Below are 22,517 nucleotides of genomic sequence, written 5' to 3' on the forward strand. Positions count from 1 at the left end.
CCCACTATCAATAAGCGAATGAGAGTTCTTATTGCTTTGCATCCTTGCCAGAAGTTGGTATTGTCAGGGTGTTATTTATTTGTTTTTGCCATTCTAATACATGTGTGCAATGTCTTCTTTGAACTTATCTCACTGGCAAATGGTTTTCTATCCCTTTCTTGTAGGAAATCAAACTATATTGCTATCTGGATGTATGCATGAAAGGAGGAGAGAAAGAATTTACTCAAAAATTATTTGACAATTTGACAATTTTTCTATAAACATCACAATAGGAATGATTTCCTAAACAGTAACAGGCTTTGTACAAGTGTTTTAAGAGCAGCTTGTTTCTCCTTTAAGTTTCCCTCAGAGGCACATAGGAGGTTTAGGGGAGTGAAGTATTCTGTAACAACTCTGTTCTTTTTTTCTTTCTTCTTAGGCTCTGCTGCATAGTATGTGGAATCTTAGTTCCTTGACCAAGGGTCGAACCTGTGCCCCCTGCAATGGAAGTGTGGAGTCAAAACCAGTATGGTACTACCATAAAAACAGACACACAGACAAATGGAACAAAATCAATAGGACAAAAATGAACCCATGCAAGTATGGTCAACTTACATTTGACAAGGGAGCCAAGAATACTCAAGGGGGAAAAGAGAGTCTCTTCAGTAAATAGTGTTGGGAAAGCTGGATATTCACATGCATGGTTTGATCACTTACCTATAGTCAGACATTCTGGAGTGTGAAGTCAAGTGGGCCTTAGGAAGCATTACTATGAACAAAGCTACTGGAGGTGATGGAATTCCAGCTGAGCTATTTCAAATCCGAAAAGATGATGCACTCAATATGCCAGCAAACTTGGAAAATTCAGCAGTGGCCACAGGACTGGAAAAGGTTAGTTTTCATTTCAATCCCAAAGAAGGGCATTGCCAAAGAATGTTCAAGCACAATGGACAATTGTGCTCATTTCACATGCTGAACAAGGTAATGCTCAAAATCCTTTTAGTTAGGGTTCAAAAGTATGTGAACAGACAACTTGCAGATGTACAAGCTGGGTTTAGAAAAGGCAGAGGAACCCGAGATCAAATTGCCAATATCTGTTGGATCACAGAAAAGCCAAGGGAATTCCAAAAATAAACATCTACTTCTGCTTTATTGACTATGCTAATGCCTGACTGTGTGGATCACAACAAACTGTGGAAAATTCTTAAAGAGATGGGAATACCAGACCACTTTACCTGTCTCCTGATAAATCTGTATGCAGGCCAAGAAGCAATAGTTAGAACCGGACATGGAACAATGGACTGGTTCAAACTTGGGAAAGGAGTACGTCAAGGCTGTATATAGTCACCCTGCTTATTTAACTTATATGCAGAGTACATCATGCAAAATGCTGGGCTTGATGAATCATAAGCTGGAATCAAGATTGCCAGGAGAAATATCAACAACCTCAGGTATGCAGATGACTTATGGCATCTGCATACCTGAGGTTGCAGAAATGCAGATGACTTATGGCATCTGCATACCTGAGGTTTTTTATGGCAGAAAGCAAAGAGGAACTAAAAAGCCTCTTGATGAAGGTGAAAGAGGAGAATGAAAAAGATGGCTTAAAACTCAACATTCAAAAAACTAAGATCATGGCATCTAGTCCCATTACTTCATGGCAAACATGGGGAAAAAGTGGAAACAGTGACAGATTTTGGTTTCTTGGAATCCAAAATCACTGTGGATGATGACTGCAGCCATGAAATTAAAAGAAGCTTGCTCCTTGGAAGAAAAGTTTTGACAAATCTAGATAGCACATTAAAAAGCAGAGGCATCACTTTGCAACAAAGGTCTGTATAGTCAAAGCTATGGTTTTTCCAGTAGTCACGTATGGATGTGAGAGTTGGGCCATAAAGAAGGCTGAGCATCAAAGAACTGATGCTTTTGAACTGTGGTGTTGGAGAAGACTCTTGAGAGTCCCTTGGACTGCAAGGAGATCCAACCAGTCTTTCCTAAAGGAAATCAACCCTGAATATTCATTGGAAGGACTGATGCTGAAGTTGAAGCACCAATAATTTGGCCACCTGATGTGAAGAGCCGACTCATTGGAAAAGACCCTGATGCTGGGAAAGATTGAGGACAGGAGGAGTAGGGGGCGACAGAGGATGAGATGGTTGGATGGCATCACCAACTCAACAGACGTGAGATTGAGCAAACTCCAGGAGATAGTGAGACAGGGAAGCCTGGCATGCTGCAGTCCATGGAGTTGCAAAGAGTTGGACATGACTTAGCGACTGAACAACAACAAAACATCTTTTTATTAACATTTTAAGAATCATATACCATAATGCATGTACAATTCCTGATACAGTGAGCACTCAAAAAATGATAAATATCATTCCTGTTGTTAGCAACAGCAGCAGCTGTGACTCAAGGAAGCATATGCATTTACAGGAAGACCAATATAATCCAAGAAGGTTTAAGTTTTCTTTATAACCCCATCCCCACACACACTGTATTTCACAGAATGTCATTCTAGTAGCTCCTGTAGACCACTATGGTCCTATCTTTAATGGGGTTATGACATCTGAGGTGGCCAGATAATTCTGTTTTTGTTTATAACACCTCAAAAGAGAGCAATAGTCTATTGCCTATGAGCCATTTAAGTTCCATACCATGAAATCACTTTTGAGTTGATGCTTTTGAACTGTGGTGTTGGAGAAGACTCTTGAGAGTCCCTTGAACTGCAAGGAGATCCAACCAGTCCATCCTAAAGGAAATCAGTCCTGAATATTCATTGGAAGGACTGATGCTGAAGCTGAAACTCCAATACTTTGGCCACCTGATATAAAGAAATGACTCATTGGAAAAGACCCCGATGCTGGGAAAGATTGAAGGCAGGAGAAGGGGACGACAGAGGACTAGATGGTTGCAAGGTATCAACGACTCAATGGACATGAGTTTGAGTAAGCTTCAGGAGTTGGTGATAGGGAAGCCTGGCATGTTGCAGTCCATGGGATCACAAAGTTTTTGACATGAATGAGCAACTGAATTGAAGCCATGTGAAGGTTCTAGTCTATAGACTTTATTATACACATGAAGGAACCAGAATATGAATGAAGCAACCTATTTCTGTCAATGATCCAGCTGAAAAAGCAGAAATAGTACAACAGGTACTCTATCCCAAATTGTTGCTCTAATCAGGCCTCTGAAGTTTCTACAGTGTAGTCATTTGGGTCTCTGAAAGATAAGTGGTCTTTGGTGCTCAGTGACTCTTGGATGAAATCATGCTTAGGACATGGATGAAGAGTGAAGATTTCAAATCCAGAGACTACTAGCAGCCATTGTCATTTTATTTTCCATTTGATTGATAGCATGCTCACTGAGCATGTGGATAAAGTCCCCAAGATAGTGACAGGTAACAAAAAAGGAGGAGTATAGTTAAGTGATGAGAAGTCCTGGATGTACTTATGGTACAAACACGAGGTAAGTATTTCACAGAATATAGAATGTCAACATTGTAAACAGTCTTAGCATCTAATTCAATCTACTCAATTTGCAATGAGGAAACATCATCTTGCTTTAGGAACTGCCTTGCTCAAAGTTATATAGCTAAATGTGTCAGATATCCAAAGGTTTGAATTAACTTACAGAGAATACAAACTGTTTATTTTTGTTATGAATAAAATGAGAGAAACACATGAGAAAAAGATCTCTGAGCCTCATTTTTCCCAGAAGAATCAATATATTTAAAAGATACTATTGTATATAGAAGTAAAAAATTCATAATCAGTTTAAATTAAATCAATTAAGTCTAGAAATGTAACTTGATTTATGTAGCATATTTAAATATTAGATCTGTCTTTTCAATATATTTTATAGTAAATTTACTTGAAATGTTTTGGTAAATTATTTTTATTTGTATATTTACAAATATACAAATTTTTTAAATCAACTGTATGATTTTTTTAAATCAACTGTATGACTTCTAAATGAATGTGAAAGAGCATTGCAAACTGTAAAGTATGATATATAAGTAGGTTACTAATAACAAAAAAATTTTGGAAATCAAGATATAAAAAAATTTTTTAATCTATATTATATTCTTAAGATTATTTCTTGAAACATTCTGCATTAAGTAAATAAAAGGATTCGTAACATTCATCCAAATCTATTGCTAAATTCATGCAATCTATTACTAAACTTCCTTCTATCTTCAGTGTCAATATGTTTGTACCCAAATCATACTCTTTTTTAAAATCAGAATATTTCTTTGACTGCCTCTCTCTTTTACTCTATATGTAATGATATTGATGTACCATATACATTGGTCTGGTTTGTGTTCCCTTTATTCCAAAAAAGGAAGAGAAGATTGTATAAGAAGTTGAGTCTCAATGCAACTATGGAAATTTTTGTTAAATTGTTTATTCTCTATACCATTTGCTAAGAATTAGTGATTCACTCAGATTTATACAGGAATTAGGGGTCAGTGTAACTGGAATTGAAATCCCCTATCATCTTCCTCCTTGTTCAGCAGTTTTCTTCTGCTTAGAAGCAAAAATAAGTATCTGAAAATCACTGAGAGACATGGTTTACATCTAGGGTTTCCATCCTTTTCAGGTTTCAAAAGCAATATTACAAATTTTCATTGTGCAGAGAAAATGTAATTTATTTATTTTGTCTATAACTAATTTGGGCTTCCTATTGAGTTTCCCACTCTCTGTTTGGTGAGCGAAAATAATTAATTTAATGTCAAATCCATTTTAAATCTTAGTCTGATCTAATAAATTAACTGGTCTCTTCAGGGAGTGTTCAGTTTCTCTTGGTAAAATGGCTTAGTCTCTAAGACACCTTCCCCCTTCTCCTTACCTCTCTCCTAGGTCGAAGTATAGTTGTATCACAGAGAGTGATATGGCTTAGCTGGCTCCTGGGCAGAGAGAATGTGGGGACCTTGCATGTTAGGTCCCTGACCCCCTGTGGTCTTTGTGGTTATTAATATATCTGTTGCTCACTTGCTTGTATGTTGCTGTGCTGTCATTCAGAGCCAAAGATATGGCTGGTGGTTTTTTCAGAGCTAGTGGCATTCTTGACTAAGTCAAAGTCATCTCAATTCCCACTACTTGTTTACTCATCATTCTCCCATCTACCACTGAGCTACTTGCCCAACACTCCAGGCCTAGCCTGGGCTTCTGGATCACCTTTTCTGCCTTGGAGGATCCATGGGCAGTGCCACTGACTCTTAATCTAACATTGAATCCAGTCAAGAATAAGTTAACTCAGTAAAGCCAAACCCTAGGAGTTCAGTTTGCACAGCTAAACTAATATGGAGGTACTCAGGTCAATACAGGGACAGTCTAAGAGGGTATCACTGTCTAGAGGCCTAAGTGGGCAATGAGGAGGAAGAACCCTCTGCTCTCAGGATTACCTTTACTATTTTGACACACTAATTGGGACCCAAGATTTGGCTGTCATTTGCTTATTAAATTTCATTAATGATCCTTGTCATAATCCCCTGGGGTCAAGAAAAATGTAAATCTTCCTTTCTTTTTCATATTCGCTTATCCCCACTATACAACTGTGTCCTAGCTTGGCCCTTAATATACTGAAGAGGAAAAGAAGGAATGTACAAGACAACGCTTGGATTACAAGGCTTTTTTGCCTGCATGATAAGATTTTTTAAATTTTTTGATTAACTTTTTTCTTTCTTTAAAGCTTGCATTAAAAAAAAAAAAGAATACGCACTATGTATGTAACTTCCAAAACAATAATGGAAAAACATTTAACAGTCAAAAAGAATACAGTAAAGAAAAGGAAAGAAAATAAGGATAAGGATAAATAGAAAGCAGAAAAGTATATAGGAGGTATTATTCAAACAAATAAGTAATCACAATAAATGTAAAGTTACCTAAAATCACCAACTAAAAGTCAGATATTCCAATATTGACTTTTTAAATATACAGCTATATAATTTTATAAAAAATAAACTTAAATGCAAGAACTCAGAAATGTTAAAAATAAAAGATTAGGAACCACATACCAGAACAAAAACAACTTAAAAATGTACTGAAAGCACTATCACATAAAATGATATTAGGGGAAAATAGTAATAGCATGGTGAAAACCACTTAAAACACTTAAATGCATCAAGATGACATAAAACTCTAAAACCTGGGTGAGCACTAATAACCTATCCTAAAAATAATTAAGAAAAAATCGACAGGATTACATGTGCAAATGAACAAATCCAGCATGATAAAAATTCTTCTAATAAATCTATCTCACTAACTGATGAGTGAAGTGGACAAAATAATTAACAAGGTTTTGAAAGGCTTGATAAACTAAATTGACAAATTGGTTTAAAAGATATATATTTGATTATTATCCAGTTCTAGCAATTATGGGGCTTCCCTGGTGGCTCAGACAGTAAAGAATCTGCCTGCAATGCAGGAGACCTGGGTTCGATCCCTGGGTCGGGAAGTTCCCCTGGAGAAGGGAATGGCTACTGACTCCAGTCTTCTTGCCTGGAGAATTCTATTTAGATTATTTTGGGGGTTTCCTTGTGGTTAAGATGGTAAAGAATCTGCCTAAAATTCAGGAGACCCTGGTTCAATCCCTGAGTCGGGATGATTGCTTAGAGAAGGAAATGGCCACCCACTCCAGTATTTTTGCCTGGAGAATCCCATGGATAGAGGAGCCTGGCATACTACAGTTCATGGGGTCGCAAAGTGTTGGACACGACTGAGTGACTAACACTAGGAATTACAGAATTGATATGCTTCTCAGGCATACAAGAAACATTGAAAGTAAAACAATTTCTAGTAAAGCAAGTCTGAAAATATTTTAGAAAATCAATCATATAGACAATAGTCTCTTATTCAACTATATTTATTTTTAAAAATGAAATAACAAAAAGATTATTGAAATCATAAATAATCTGTGTAAGACAAGGTTAACCTGTGATGGGTCTCTGCTAGTGCTAGGCTTCCCAGGTGGCGCTAGTGGTAAACAACCTTCCTGCCAACGCAAGAGACATAAGAGACACGGGTTCAATCCCTGGTTCGAAAAGATCCCCTGGAGAAGGGTATGGCAACCCACTCCAGTATTCTTGCCTGGAGAATCCCATGAACAGAGGAGCCTGATGGGCTACAGTCCATGGGGACACAACTGAGTGACTTGCACAGCACAGCACAGATCTATGCTTCTCCATAGGGACAGCTAGAAGTCAGCTAATGACCTTTGGCCAAGGCAGGGATAAAATGTACGAGCTAGTGTTTTAAAATGTGTGCATGATCAGATTTAGAGAGTCAAAAGATGAATATCTTCCTTCTTTGCATTCCTTTTGTAACATTTTTTTTTCCTCTATATCATCACCCACTGCAGATACCTATAAGTGCTCTGATCAAACAAGATGTGAATCTTGTATTGGTGAAGACAATCTAGTAATTCTTCAATACAGAGTATTACAAGGGCAGGAAGAAGACATGACTTTTCTATTCTTATAACATGGAAGACAGAAATAGTTGTTTTTTTTTTTTTTTTAAGTAAGAGAGGTGAGGCACAGCTAGTGTTATCCAACTCCCACTTCCCATTCTATTCACCCCTCCACACAATTGCAAATATTGGTAAATCTTTAGTTTCACAGATATTCAAAGACAAAATTCATTCTGCTTAGAGAAATCTGCACTGCAGCATAAGTTGATATTTAAAAACAGGAAAAATAGGTGGGGAGAAAAATCCTGTGACTTACACATTTTCTTCTTCTCTCTTCCTTTACCTCCTTCCCCCTTCTTCTTTGTCTAAATAGAAAGAAGAAACTATTTTAGGAACAAAAGTATGCAGGCAAATACAATATTCATTTAGGTGACAATTTACCAAATGATTTCTTGAACTTATGCTAAATTATTTCTAAAAGCTTCCAAAGGTTGCAATGACCAATATATTTTCACACCCATTTGTTGGTGTGTAAGATCTTTCTTTTGAAGAAGTACACAAACTAAATTAACTATCTGGGCTACCAGACACTTTCAGAAACAGGCCAATGTTGCCTCATTAGTTAAATATGAAAACATCCCATCCTCTGAGGATGGAGGCTGGTGAGCGGCATCTTTACGCTTTCCTTTTGCCTTGTTTCAGCCAGTGGGTACCATCTTTTTTCCTGGTTTACATCATCTCTGTGCTCTCCCTCTGCCACACTCCAGAGTAGAAGTATCTCCTGGGGGGTAGTTTTTACTCTGCTTCTCATGCCCCAGTCTTTATGGCTGCATCCAGAGGATGTCCTTGATCAGTTACATGTGGAAGCCAAGAGGTCTTGCCTTCCTGGGTCCTATGGGACTACAACCATCAGAATGAATTTCTAGTAGACTATACTCCCTAGGGCACGGCACAGACAACAGACTGAAACACACCCTCAGTCTTTTTTTGTGAAAAAGGCCTATTGGCTTGTCCTGGAGCCTTGGCCTAAGGGGCAGGCTTCAGATTTTGCACACATACAGACGCCTATAGAGACTCTCTCAGGGCACACAGGCTGGTGGATGCTATCTTTGTACTTCCTGTCTACTTCACCACTGCTCACTGCTCACTCCTATATCTCAGAAAGGTGTTTATACACTTGTCTAGAGCCTTTGATTTTTGCAACTGCTGCCCAGGGACACCTCCAGATTGCCGGGCTCTAATGGACAGCAGGTCTTATACTTGATGATCCACAGGACTATATATATATTTACATACTTTAAAATCTGCTGCCTGAGGTTCTGGCTTTCAATCAACCTGAATCTAGGTGCCAACTGAGATTCTCCCCCTTGGAACACCAAAAAGCCTTGGCATGCTGTTAACTAGCACGTGTGTGAGTGCTCAGTCGTTCAGTCATGACAGATTGTTTGTGACCCCATGGACTGTGGCCCCCGCCAGGCTCCTCTGTTCATGGGATTTCCCAGGCAAGCATGCTAGAGTGGGTTGCCATTTCCTCCTCCAGGGGATCTTCCTGACCCAAAGATCGAACCCATGTCTCCTACATCTTCTGCATTGGCAGGTGGATTCTTTACCTCTGAGACACCTGGGAAGCGCTGTTAACTACTGGGAGCTTTCAAAAATAAAATAGGTTGCTTAGACAATCACAAAGGTTTGACAGGGACAACCAAAAGTTAGAGCAGGGTGGAACAATATGTTTTATCTCCTACACAAGGCCATACCTCCAACACTGGGAGAAAAATGACTGTTTTACCTGTAACATAGAAAGAAAAAAAAAGGAAGTCTAGCAAAACAAAGAGACAGAAGAATATGTTCCAAATAATAGAACAACATAAAACCTCAAAGGAAAACCTCAATGAAACAGAGATAAGTACCTGACAGAGTTCAAAGTGACAGTCACAAAAGTGCTTCCTGAACTTGGGAATAGAATAAATAAACACAGTGAGAAATTCACCAAACAAATAGAAAATGTAAGAAAGTACCAAAGCCTTAGAAAGCATCACTACAAACAAAGCTAGTGGAGGTGATGGAATTCCAGTTGAGCTATTTCAAATCCTCAAAGGTGATGCTGTGAAGGTGCTGCACTCGATATGCCAGCAAATTTGGAAAACTCAGCAGTGGCCACAGGACTGGAAAAGGTCAGTTTTCATTCCAATCCCAAAGAAAGGCAATGCCAAAGAATGCTCAAACTACCAAACAATTGCACTCATCTCACATGCTAGTAAAGTAATGCTCAAAATTCTCCAAGCCAGGCTTCAGCAATACGTGAACCATGAACTTCCAGATGTTCAAGCTGGTTTTAGAAAAGGCAGAGGAACCAGAGATCAAATTGCCAATATCCGCTGGATCATTGAAAAAGCAAGAGAGTTCCATAAAAACATCTACTTCTGCTTTATTGACTATGCCAAAGCCTTTGACTGTGTGGATCACAATAAACTGTGGAAAATTCTGAAAGAGATGGGAATACCAGACCATCTGATCTGTCTCTTGAGAAATCTGTATGCAGGTCAGGAAGAAACAGTTAGAACTGGACATGGAACAACAGACTGGTTCCAAATAGGAAAAGGAGTACGTCAAGGCTGTATATTGTCACCCTGCTTATTTAACTTCTATGCAGAGTACATCATGAGAAACGCTGGGCTGGAAGAAACACAAGCTGGAATAAAGATTGCCGGGAGAAATATCAATAACCTCAGATATGTGGATGACACCACCCTTATGGCAGAAAGTGAAGAAGAACTAAAGAGCCTCTTGATGAAGGTGAAAGAGGAGAGTGAAAAAGTTGGCTTAAAGCTCAACATTCAGAAAACTAAGATCATGGCATCTGGTCCCATCACTTCATGGGAAATAGACGGGGAAACAGTGGAAACAGTGTCAGACTTTATTTTTTTGGGCTCCAAAATCACTGCTGATGGTGATTGCAGCCATGAAATTAAAAGACGCTTACTCCTTGGAAGGAAGGTTATGGCCAACCTAGATAGCATATTTAAAAGCAGAGACATTACCTGGCCAACAAAAGTACGTCTAGTCAAGGCTATGGTTTTTCCAGTGGTCATGTATGGATGTGAGAGTTGGACGGTGAAGAAAGCTGAGTGCTGCAGAATTGATGCTTTTGAACTATGGTGTTGGAGAAGACTCTTAAGAGTCCCTTGGACTGCAAGGAGATCCAATCAATCCATCCTAAAAGAGATCAATCCTGGGTGTTCACTGGAAGGTCTGATGTTGAAGCTGAAACTCCAATACTTTGGCCACCTCATGCGAAGGGTTGACTCATTGGAAAAGACCCTAATGCTGGGTAGGATTGGGGGCAGGAGGAAAAGGGGACGACAGAGGATGAGATGGCTGGATGGCATCACCGACTCGATGGACATGGGTTTGGGTAGACTCCCGGGAGTTGGTGATGGACAGAGAGGCCTGGCGTGCTGCAATTCATGGGGTCGCAAAGAGTCGGACATGACTGAGTGATTGAACTGAACTGAACTGAACCAAAGAGAAATCACAGCTCAAGAATAGAACAATTGAACTGAAAGCTACACTAGAGGGGTTCAATAGCAGACTAGATAAAACAAGTAAAGGATCAATGAACTCAAAGAGAAGCAGGAGAACTTAGTCAATCAGAGCAGCAAGAAGGCATGCGTGTATGCTCAGTCACTCAGTCGTGTTTTACTCTTTCTGACCACATAGTCTGTGGCCTGCCAGGCTCCTTTGTCCATGGGATTTCCCAGGCAAGAATGCTGGAATGGGTTGTCATTTCCTCCTCCAGCAGGGGATCTTCCCAACCCAGGGATTGAACCCATGTCTCTTGTGTCTACTGCATTGGCAGGTGGATTCTTTTCCACTGTGTCACCTGGGAAACCCACAGGAAGGGCAAAGAATGAAAAAACATGTAAAGATAGCTTAAGGAATTTATGAGATATTACCAGGCAAACTAATATAGGGGCTTCAGAAGAAGGGGGCACAGAAGAAGATGTATTTGAAGAAATAATGGCTAAGGACTTCCTTAACTTGGAAAGAAAACAGATGTTCAGATCCAAGAAGATCAGAAAGTTCCAAAGAAACCCACATCAGTACACATTATAATGAAAATTTCAAACGTTAAAGACAAGCAGGAAGAGAAAGCAGTGAGAGAAAAACAATTAATGTACAAGGGAACCTCCATAAGACTATCAGCAGATTTTTTTAGCAGAAACTTTGCAGGCCAGAAGAAAATTGCATGATATATTCAAAGTGCTAAAAGAAAAATAAAAAACAACTTCCAACAAAGGATATCCTACCTGGTAGTTATCATTCAGAATTGAAGTAGAGATAAAAAGTTTTTCAGATAAGCAAAAGGTAAAGGAGTTCATCACCACTGAACAGGACTAAAGGGAGAAATAGACAGCAATACAATAATAGGAGGGGATTTTAATTGCCCACTTACATCAACGGATAGATCATCCAGACAGAAAATCAATAAGAAAGCATTGGCCTTAAATGACATAGTGGATTAAACAGAGTTAACAAATATATATAGAACATTCCATCCAAAAGCTACAAAATACACATTCTTTCAAGTGTACATAAAACATTCTCCAGTATTGTTCATATGGTAAGCCACAAAGCAATTCTTAATATTTCTAAGAAAATTGAAATCAACTTTTCTAAATACAATGGCCTGAAACCAGAAATCAATTACAAGAAAATTGGAAGATTCACAAATACATGGAGATTAAACAACATGCTACTGAACAACCAATTGGTCTTTAAGACAAAACCAAAACAGAATTCAAAAAACACCTTGAAACAAATTAAAATGGAAATACAATACACCAAAACTTACAGGAGACAGTAAGAGTAGTTTTAAGAGTGAAGTTTATAGCAATAAACGTCTATATTGAGAAACAAGAAAAATCTCAAATAAACAATCTAACTCTACACTTTCAGGAACTAGAAAAAGAAGAACAAAGTCCAAAGTTAGTAGCAAGAAAGAAATAACAGAGATCAGAGCAGAAATAAATGAAATGGAGACATAAAAACAATAGAAACTATCAATGAAACTAATATCTCATTCATAGAAAAATATACACAAAATTGACAAATTTTCAGCTGACTCACCAAGGGAAAAAAAGAACGGACTCAAATAAAATTAGAAATGAAAGAGGAGATGTTACAATTGACATCGCAGAGGTACAGATTATTGTAAGAGAATATAAACAATTATATATCAACAAACTTGACAACCTGGAAGAAGTGGAATAATTTCTACAAATATGCAACCTACCAAGACTGAATAAGGAAGACACAGAAAATCTAAATAGAAAAATTACTAGTAAGAAGACTGAATCAGTAATCAAAAACATCCCAACCAGCAGAAGTCCAGAACCAGATGTCTTCACTGGTGAATTCTAACAAAAATTCTAAAAAGAATTTATTTCAATCTCTTTCAAACCCTTCAAGAAAACAGAAGAGAAGAGAACACTTTCCAATTCATTAAAAAAGGCCAGAATTACTCTGGTACCTAAACCAGACAAGGAAGCCATAAGAAAAGAAAGTTATAAGCCAATATCCCTAATGAATATAGATGCACAAATCCTACAAAATATTAGCAAACTGAAATCAGCAATATATTAAAAGGATCATACACCATGATCAAGTGGGATTTAATCCACCACACATGCATGGTTTACCATTCAGAAATCAATCACTGTGATACACTGCACTAACAAAATGAAGAGTAAAAATCATATGGTCTGAAACACTGTAAATCAAGTATACTTCAATAAAATTTTTAAAGAATCTCATCAGATCATCTCAACAAATTCAGAAAAACCATTTGCTAAAATTCAACATCCATTTATGATACAACTCTCAACAAAGTGGATATAGAGGGAATATATCTCAACATAATAAAGGGCATATATGACAAGCCCACAGCTAATATCATACTCAACAGTAAAAAACTGAAAACTTTTCCTCTAAGATCAGGAATAAGATAAGGATGTCCACTCTTGTCACTTTTATTCCGCATAGGATTGGAAGTCCCAGTTACGGCAATTAGGCAAGAAAAAGAAATAAAATGCCTCTAAATAGGAAAGGAAGAAGTAAAATTGTCACTATTTGACGATGACATGATATTATATACAGAAAACCCTAAAGACTCCACTAAAGGAACTGTTAGATCTAATAAACAAATTCAGTAAAGCTGCAAGATAAAAAAGCTGTTGTGTTTCTATAAACAACAAACTGGCAGAAAGTAAAATTAAGACAATAATCTCATTTATAATTGCATCAACAAGAATAAAATACCAAGGAAAAAGAATGACCAGGAAGGTAAAAGACCTGTACACTGAAAACTATAAAACATTCATGAAAGAAATTGAAGAAGGAACAAATAAGTAGAAAGATATGTTCTGCTCATGAATTAGAATAATTAATACTTTTATTTTATTTTTTTATTTTTAATAAATTTATTTATTTTAGTTGGGGGCTAATTACTTTACAATATTGTAGTAGTTTTTGCCATACATTGACATGAATCAGCCATGGGTTTACATGTGTTCCCCATCCTGAACCCCCCTCCCACCTCCCTCCTAATTAATACTTTTAAAATGTCCATACTACCCAAACAATCTACAGATTCAATGCAATCCCTATGAAAATCTCAATGACATTTTCCACAGTAATAGAACAAACAGTCCTAAAAAGAGTATAAGACTACAAAAGGCCCCCAATAGCCAAAATAATCTTGAGAAAGAAGAATAAAGCAAAAGCACCATGCTCTCTGATTTCCGACTATTATATAAAGCTATGGTAATGAAAACAGTATGGTATTGGCATCAAAGCAGACATATAGATCAATGAACTAAAATAGAGAGCCCAGAAATAAGCCTCCACATATATGACCAAGGAGCCAAGAATATACAACAAGGAAAGACAGTCTCTGCAATAAATGGTGTTGGGAAAACTGGACAGCCACATGCAAAAGAGTGAAACTAAACCACCATCTTACACCACACACAAAAATTAACTTAAAATGGATTAAAGACTTGAAAGTAAAACCTGAAGCTACAGAACTCCTAGAAGAAAACATAAGTGACATATGTGATAAATTATTGGTCTTGGTGCTTTTTTGGACCTGATACTAAAAGCAAAGGCAACAAAAGTGAAAACAAACAAGTAGCACTATGTCAAACTAAAAAGTTGCACAGCAACATAAACCATCAATGAAAGAAAGGCAACCTACTGGATGAGAAATAATACTGCAAATCATATATCTGATAAGGGATTAATATCAAATATACAGTTGACCCTTGAACAATGTGGTGGTTAGGTGCTGACCCCCAGCACCACAAAAATCCCATGTATAACTTTACAATCAACCTTCAGTATCTGCATTTCTGCATCTTCATCTTCACCCAACCACAGATTGTACAGTACATACCTATTGAAAAAGAGTTATGTATAAGTGGACCCATGTAATTAAAATTCATATAGCTTAAGGGTCAACGCTATATAAGAAACTCATACAACTTATTGGCAGAAAAAAAAAAAAGAAATCCAATTAAGAAATGTGCAGAGGATCCAAACAGACATTTTCCCAAACATGGCATATAGATGGCCGACAGACACATGCAAAGATGCTCAGCATCACTAATATTCACTAATTTAGCATTACTAAATGCAAATCAAAACCACATAAGTGTTGGTGAGGATGCAGAGTGAGGAATACTTGTAGACTGTTGGTGGGAATGTAAATTGGTGTAGCCACTATGGAAAATGGTATGAAAGTTCCTCAAAAAATTAAAAATAAATCTACCATATGATCCAGCAATCACACTTCTGGGTATACATGAGAAGGAAATAAAAACAGGATATGGAAGGGATATATGCACCCTCATGTTTAGTGCATCCTTTTATATAGAAATTCTGAAGGCATCACTGGAGGTGAGACTTGTAAAACAGGAGCTGACAGTAGATGCTTTAGACAGAAATTATCCTAGAAATAACTAGCCCTAACTCTACTGGGGAGGGCTGAAAAATAAAAATTCCATTGTGATTAGCATAAAAATTCCATAAAATGTTTCAAATATCCAGATGTCTCTTTGACTGCAGTATACCACCTAAAATTGTTTCCATATAATATATGTTTTGACCTCTGGGGAAAACTGGGAGGGCCTCAAATGGGATTAACTACAAGTTCTCTTTCCTTTTGTGCTTCCATACATAGGGTCCTCTAGCCAAATAACCCTTCTTATCAAGGGGACCAGGCACAAGTACCTGCGTATCCCTTTGTGGTGGTGGTTTGGTCACTAAGTCATGTCTGACCTCTTGTGACCCCATGGACTGTAGCCCACTATGCTCCTCTGTTCATGGGATTTTCCAGGCAAGATTACTGCAATAGGGTGCCATTTCCTTCTCCAGGGGATCTTCCCAACCCAGGGACTGAACCCGGGTCTCCTGTGTCTCTTGCATTGCAGGGGGATTTTTAACCACTGTTTGCTCTATTTCCAAGTGCAACCCTAGCATGGCTCTGAGTGGCATGTTGTGAATCTATATGACTGAGAAACTGCTGTCAATCTCATCTGTTGAGTTTCAGTGTTATGTGTTCAGACATCCACATAAACCTAGAAAGGGAATCACTCTCTCACCAATGAAGTAAAGAGAAAGTGAATAAAACAACTGTGGCATCATGAACAAGGTGGTTCAACAATGACACCTGGTCAGCTTTAATGGTTCTTGGTTAATCGGTTCTATGATACAGCAGCAACTGCCTGAGACAGAACTGCCAACTGCTGGTGGGCGTGCTCTTTGGCTTGTAGAGCACTTGGTTGTCTCTCATGTCATGTGTTTCCATATCTTCCCATCCACCCTAAGTCCTCTCATCCAAAAGACAAGACATGTTGTTAACTGGTTATACCCCAAGGTGGCATGCCACTGGGTACATTCTATGTTTGACAGTGGTCTCTGAGGCTTCCATCTGTAACGGCAGTAACAACACAGTGTCCTAACCTAACCTACTGGGACTGAGTCTTGCTTAACAAGGTTTGGGCTGCTGACCATCACTGGCCATTTGGGGCAGCCATAAGGACATTATGATTGGCCACTCCTGTGATTGGCCTAGGGAGAGCTCTTTTGTGAAGTTTCAGAGAAGGAGACCACTATCACCACAGGGAGAGTTAAGCATGGCATCCCAACTGCCTAACAGTCATGGTTGTTTAGGTAAGGATGGCAACTTCGCTTGTTGCCTGTGCTGCTCCTTTGTGCTGTCAAACATTCTCCAGACTCCTAAAGCTGTTGAGGTGCAAATCCATTCCTGACTGCAGCCTGTGGCCCAGGTACCTAGTGGGTGAAGGGGTAATTAGCTTAGCTGTTCCCCATTTAGCATCTCATTTTGGTCTGGTCTTAAACCTGTAAAGCATGTGTTATGCCTGATAATGAAAATGGATCAAACCCAAGGGTCAGCACAACTGATCACCTGTCAGGCACTCATTGTAGCACTGGATACCCTGGCTGAAAAAATGTCCCTATCTGAACAAGTTTACAGATTCCTGGGCCATTACCTAAGATTTGTCCCCATTGGGGTAAAGAACTCTGAGAAGCTCTTGCCTCACAGATACCAAAATGTCAGGTAATAGATGTCTCTACATGTACTAAAGCAACAACACATAGCCTCACCATGACATTTCTCATGCCCTTTGGAATTTCAAGCATCACTGATAGTGACCAAAGCACTAGTTGCACTTCTAAAAATATACAATGTTGAGCTCTTGAAGAAGGTATTCAAAGGAACTTCCACCTCCCCTACAGGTCCCTGGCAGCTGGCTTAATTGGGAGGCATAATGGGTTTCTCAAAAAAAAAAAAAACTCCGATTTAAGTTAAAACATGTCAAATGGATCCCAGGCTGGTTGTTACCTTTGTCACAGACATTGATTAATTTAAATGGGTCCCCCCTGGGGGCATGAACTCTCTACCACAATGCCACACAATTCCCTTGATATCCTCTATTGGCCACTTATAAAGTTTATATTTTTTACAACAACCTCACCAAGCCCTTTTCCACCTGGTCAATGTAACTACTTTGCTTTCTAAGGAGGTACTTTTACTCCCTAGAGGCCTTAACCATCTTTAAGGCTTAAAACTGATGTCAAGGCATCAAGGGGAACCTACAGAATAAGGCTTAATACTACGGGGAGACTTGGTATCTTGAGAAAACTAGAAGGGTCTCAAGTAGCCTGATTGCAAGCTTCCCTTCCCATTGTGCTCACCTGAATGCGGTCCCCTGGTCAAACAACACTCCTCATCACAGGGACCAGGCATAGTGCCTGCTTATGCAGGTTTCAGGTCCCTTCCAGCCCAGTGGAATTACTTATACAAACCAAGTACATGCTCCCATAGGAACCAGGGGGCACCTCATTCTCTTGTTTCCTAGAAAGCCTGCCTCCCACAATTCCTACTGGTCCATTCTGCACCTGAATGCAGCACATGATGTTTTCCTTCCTCAGGTTGGGAATATATCTGACTAATAAACTGCTGTCATTTCATGTATCAAGTGTTTGTCATGTGTTCGGCTAACCTTGTAACACTAGAGCAGGACTCCCTCCCTCCCCAACAAGATGAAATGGAGGTGACTAAAACACTGAGTACCTGAGAATCAAGAAAGTAGGCATTAAACTTTTTCTTTTTGGTCACACTGTGTGGCATGTGGGATCTTAGTCCCCCAACCAGGAATCAAACTTGCACCCCCTGCAGTGGAAGCACAGAGTCCTAAGCACTGGACCACCAGGAGTAGTCCCAGGCATTAACTTTCTTTTTAATAGTTGACTTACAACATTATATTAGTTTTAGGTGTACAACATAGTGATTCAATATTTTTATACATTTTACACAATAAAAATTGTTACAATTTATTGACTATATACCCGGTGCTGTATATTACCTCCTCATGACTTATTTATTTTATAACTGGAGGTTTGTATCATTTAGCCCTGTTAGCTTTTTCACCAATTCCTCTATCCATCTCTTCTCTGGCAACCACTAGTTTGTTCTCTTTATCTATGGATCTGTTTCTGTTTTGTTGTTTTTGTTCATTTGCTTTTTTTTTTTAGATTCCACGTATAAGTGGAAACATACAGTATTTGTCTTTATCTGTCATACTTATTTCACTAAGCATAATACTGTCCAGGTCTATCCATGTTGTCAAATGGCAAAACAACTAAATATAAAAAAAACTTACTACAAAATGGGCAGAGGACCTGGATAAACATTTTTCCAAAGAAGACATACATTAAAATGTACTATGCAGGCATGGTAAATAAGTGTTTGGTACATGAACAGACAGATCAATGAAATACAAGAGTCCAAAATAGACCCAAATAAATATGTGAATTTAATATATGATAGGGTATCTTTTTAAATGTGGAAAAGATAAATTGTTCAATAAATAATATTAGGAAAACTGGACAATAGGCACATGAAAAGATGCTCAACATCACTAATCATTAGGAAAAAGCAAATTGAAATCACAACAAGATACCATTTCGTACCTGTCAGAATGATTATCATCAAAAAGACAAGAAATAACAAGACTTCATAAGCATATGGAAAAAAAAGGGAATACTAGTACATTGTTGGTGGGAATGTAAATTGGTGCAGCCACTGTGGAAAACAGTACGGAGTTTCCTCAAAAAATTAAAAATAGAACTACCATGTGCTGTGCTGTGCTTAGTTGCTCAGTCGTGTCTGACTCTTTGCGACCCCATGGACTGTAGCCTGCCAGGCTCATCTGTCCATGGAGATTCTCCAGGCAAGAATACTGGAGTGAGTTGCCATGCTCTCCTCCAGGGGAACTTTCCAACACAGGGACTGAACCCAGGTCTCCCCCACTGCAGGCTGATTCTTTACTGTCTGAGCCATCAGAGAAGCCTAAGTATACTGGAGTGGGTAGACTATCCCTTCTCCAGGGAATCTTCTCGACCCAGGAATTGAACCAGGGTCTCCTGCAATAGAGGCAGATTCTTTATCAGCTGAGCTACCAGGAAAGCCCTAGAACTACCATATGATCCAGCAGTCATACTCCTGGGTATTTATTTGAAGAAAATGAAAAAGTTAATTTGAAAAGATAAACACACCTCAATTTTCATTTCAGCATTATTTACAATTGCCAAGAATATGGAAGCAACCAGTGTCCACTGACATAAATAGATAAAGAAGATGTGATATATAAGTATTATTCAGGCATAAAAAATGAAATTTTGCCATTTGTCACAATAACCTTATCTTTTAATGTATAAATAAAAACAGAGTAGGCAAAGAAAATTCCTGAAAAAGAAAAGTAACAAGAGGGTTCTCACTTGACCAGATATTAACATGTATTGTGCAGGCATGGTAAATTAGTGTTTGGTACATGAACAGACAGTCAGACCAATGACATAGAAACGAGTCCAAAATTAGAACCAAATAAATATGGGAATTTAGTATATGATAGGGTATCTTTTTAAATGTGGAAAAGATAAATTGTTCAATAAATAACACTAGGAAAACTGGCTATCTATTTTGAGAGAAAAAGAGATAAACCTGGATTCTTAACTCACTCTTAAAAATAAATGCCAGATAGCTTATAGCTTTACACATAAAGAATAGATTTGGAAAATGTTTCTTAGAAGAAAATATGGTTAATGTTAATATCCATGAACTGGTTAAAACCTTCCTAAAGCAACACATAGGACCCAGAAGCTTTAAGGAAAATGCTACATTTAAAGACATGAAAAATTTACAAATTTTCTCAGCAAAAAAAAAAAAAAGTCAAGTGATAAATGAGAGCTGGAAAATATATTTACAACACATATAACAAAGAAGGAGCTAGATTTTCCAGATCTTTCTAAGTAAGAAAAAGACAAACCAAAGTATGGATACACAAAGTGCACTAACAAGCAAATCACAGAAAAAAATATATAAATGACTTGTAAATATGGAAAGATGTTTAATCTCATACTTTAAAAAAACCTAAATGAAAACAAGTACACATTATTTCTCTTATCAAATTGCTAAAGATCCGACTGTCTAATCACACATAGAATAGTCACCTACCCAGAGTAGAGGAAGCTGTGAGCTAACAAGCACTCTCTTTTATTGTTGGTTGAAGGATATATTGAAAAAATTAGTTTGGAGGACAAATTACGAACATTTACCAAAATTAAAAATACACATATTCTTTGATCCATTAACTATATTACTTGGATATACATGCTAATATATATATATATATATATATATATCTCCACATATATATATATATCTCCACACACAAGGATCTTTACTGAAGAAATCTGTTCATGATAGCAAACGTAGAAACATTCTTCATGCCTTTCATTCAGGTAAATGTTTGAAAAAATTCTGTGCATTGTTAAGCTATTCAAAGAATGTGCCTGATTTATATGTACCCAATAAAAAGTTTCTCGGCTACATGCACACCTTGTTTATTGCACTTTGCTTTACTGTACTTTGAAGATACTGCCTTATACAAATTAAAGGTTTGTGGTAACTGAGTGGAGCCAGTCTACTGAGCCATTTTCCACAGCAGTAATTTCTCACTGCAAGGAAATCAAACCAGTCAATCCTAAAGGAAATCAGTCCTGAATATTCTTTGGAATGACCGATACTGAAGCTGAAACTCCAATACTTTGGCCACCTGATGCCAAGGGCTAACTCATTAGAAAAGACCCTGATGCTGGGAAAGATTGAAGGCGGGAGGAGAAGGGGATGAGAGAGGATGAGATGGTTGGATGGCATCACCGACTCGATGGACATGAGTTTGAGCAAGCTCTGGGAGTTCATGATGGACAGGGAAGCCTGGCGTGCTGCAGTCCATGGGGTCGCAAAGAGTCGGACACGACTGAGTGACTCAACTGAACCGAACCGAATTTATCACTTTGTGTCTCTGTGTCACATTTTGGTATTTTTCACAATATTTTTAACTTTTAAAAAATCATTATTATATTTGTTATTGTGATCTGTGATCAGCAATCTTTGATATTACTGTTGCAAAAAGATTCTGACTTGCTGGAGACTCAGATGACGATTAGCATTTTTAGCAATAAAGAACTTTTCCATTAAGATATATGCATTCCTTCTTAAGACATGCTATTAATAGACCGCAGTACAATATAGTGTAAACATAACTGCTATACACACTGGGAAACTGTATGTGACTTACTTGATTCTCTTTATTGCAATATTCACTTTATTGAGGTAGTTTGGAACTGAACCTGAAATACCTCTGAGGTATGCCTGTATATGATTCCCTGTGCCAAAGAAGAATACAGAACAGTGTGAAAAGTATGCCCTAATTTGTGTAAAAGAAAAACAGATACCACTTTTATATGAAAGTATATAAGACCCTGTTAATAGTGAGTGCTTCTAGGACAGCAGTCCCCAATGTTTTTGGCACCAGGGACCAGTTTTGTGGAAGACACTCTTTCCACGGACTGGGGTGTGGGTGGTTTCAGGAAGATTCAAGCACGTATCATTTATTGTGCACTGTATTTCTATTATTATTACATCAATTCCACATCAGATCATCAGGCATTAGATCCTGGAGGTTAGGGACCCCTGCCCTAGGGAAAGAATTTAAGAATCTGGGTGTTCAGGGTGGTAGAGAGATCTCTCTTGTATTGTATACTCTTTGCCTTGTTGAAAAAACTTACCATAAGCATATATTACTTTTTCAATAGAAGAATGTTGTGAATGAAGATAAAAAAGGAAAGAAAGTCATGGGATATCTGGATTGAGAACTAGACAGAAAAGCATTTTTCTTAGCATGTATGTTACATGAATTAAAAGATACATTTATGACTGTTGTCTTGAAAAAGCAGAAGAACAGTGTGGTTTAAGTTTCTAGCAGCAAGGGATAGTAAATGGAAATTAATTGTACAAATATCATTATTAAGAATTTAAGATTTGTAGGCTATCACTGGTGCAGTCTTTGTTTAGTGTGCTTCTTTTGTTGTTTTTAAGTTTATTGAGAATTAATTGACAAATATAATTGCATATATTTGAACTGTACAATGTGATGATTTGACATGCATTGTGGAATGATTACCAAGATTGATAA

At 37.9% G+C, this 22,517-nt stretch overlaps 1 protein-coding gene across 2 annotated transcripts in view; it reads right to left on the minus strand.

Annotated features, from left to right (window-relative positions):
• The window catches only part of LOC145536418 (uncharacterized), a 96,845-nt gene that overhangs the window by 19,840 nt on the left and 54,488 nt on the right, over positions 1–22,517 (minus strand). For both annotated transcript variants that reach the window (XM_081565767.1, XM_081565766.1), the window contains exon 3: positions 7,709–7,757. The gene's annotated coding sequence lies outside the window, so the exon portion shown is untranslated. The remainder of the gene's footprint in view (positions 1–7,708; positions 7,758–22,517) is intronic.

Source organism: Giraffa tippelskirchi, chromosome X (genome assembly GCF_054371585.1).
Source record: "Giraffa tippelskirchi isolate mGirTip1 chromosome X, T2T-mGirTip1v1.2.pri, whole genome shotgun sequence".
Classification (NCBI taxonomy): Eukaryota; Metazoa; Chordata; class Mammalia; order Artiodactyla; family Giraffidae; genus Giraffa; species Giraffa tippelskirchi.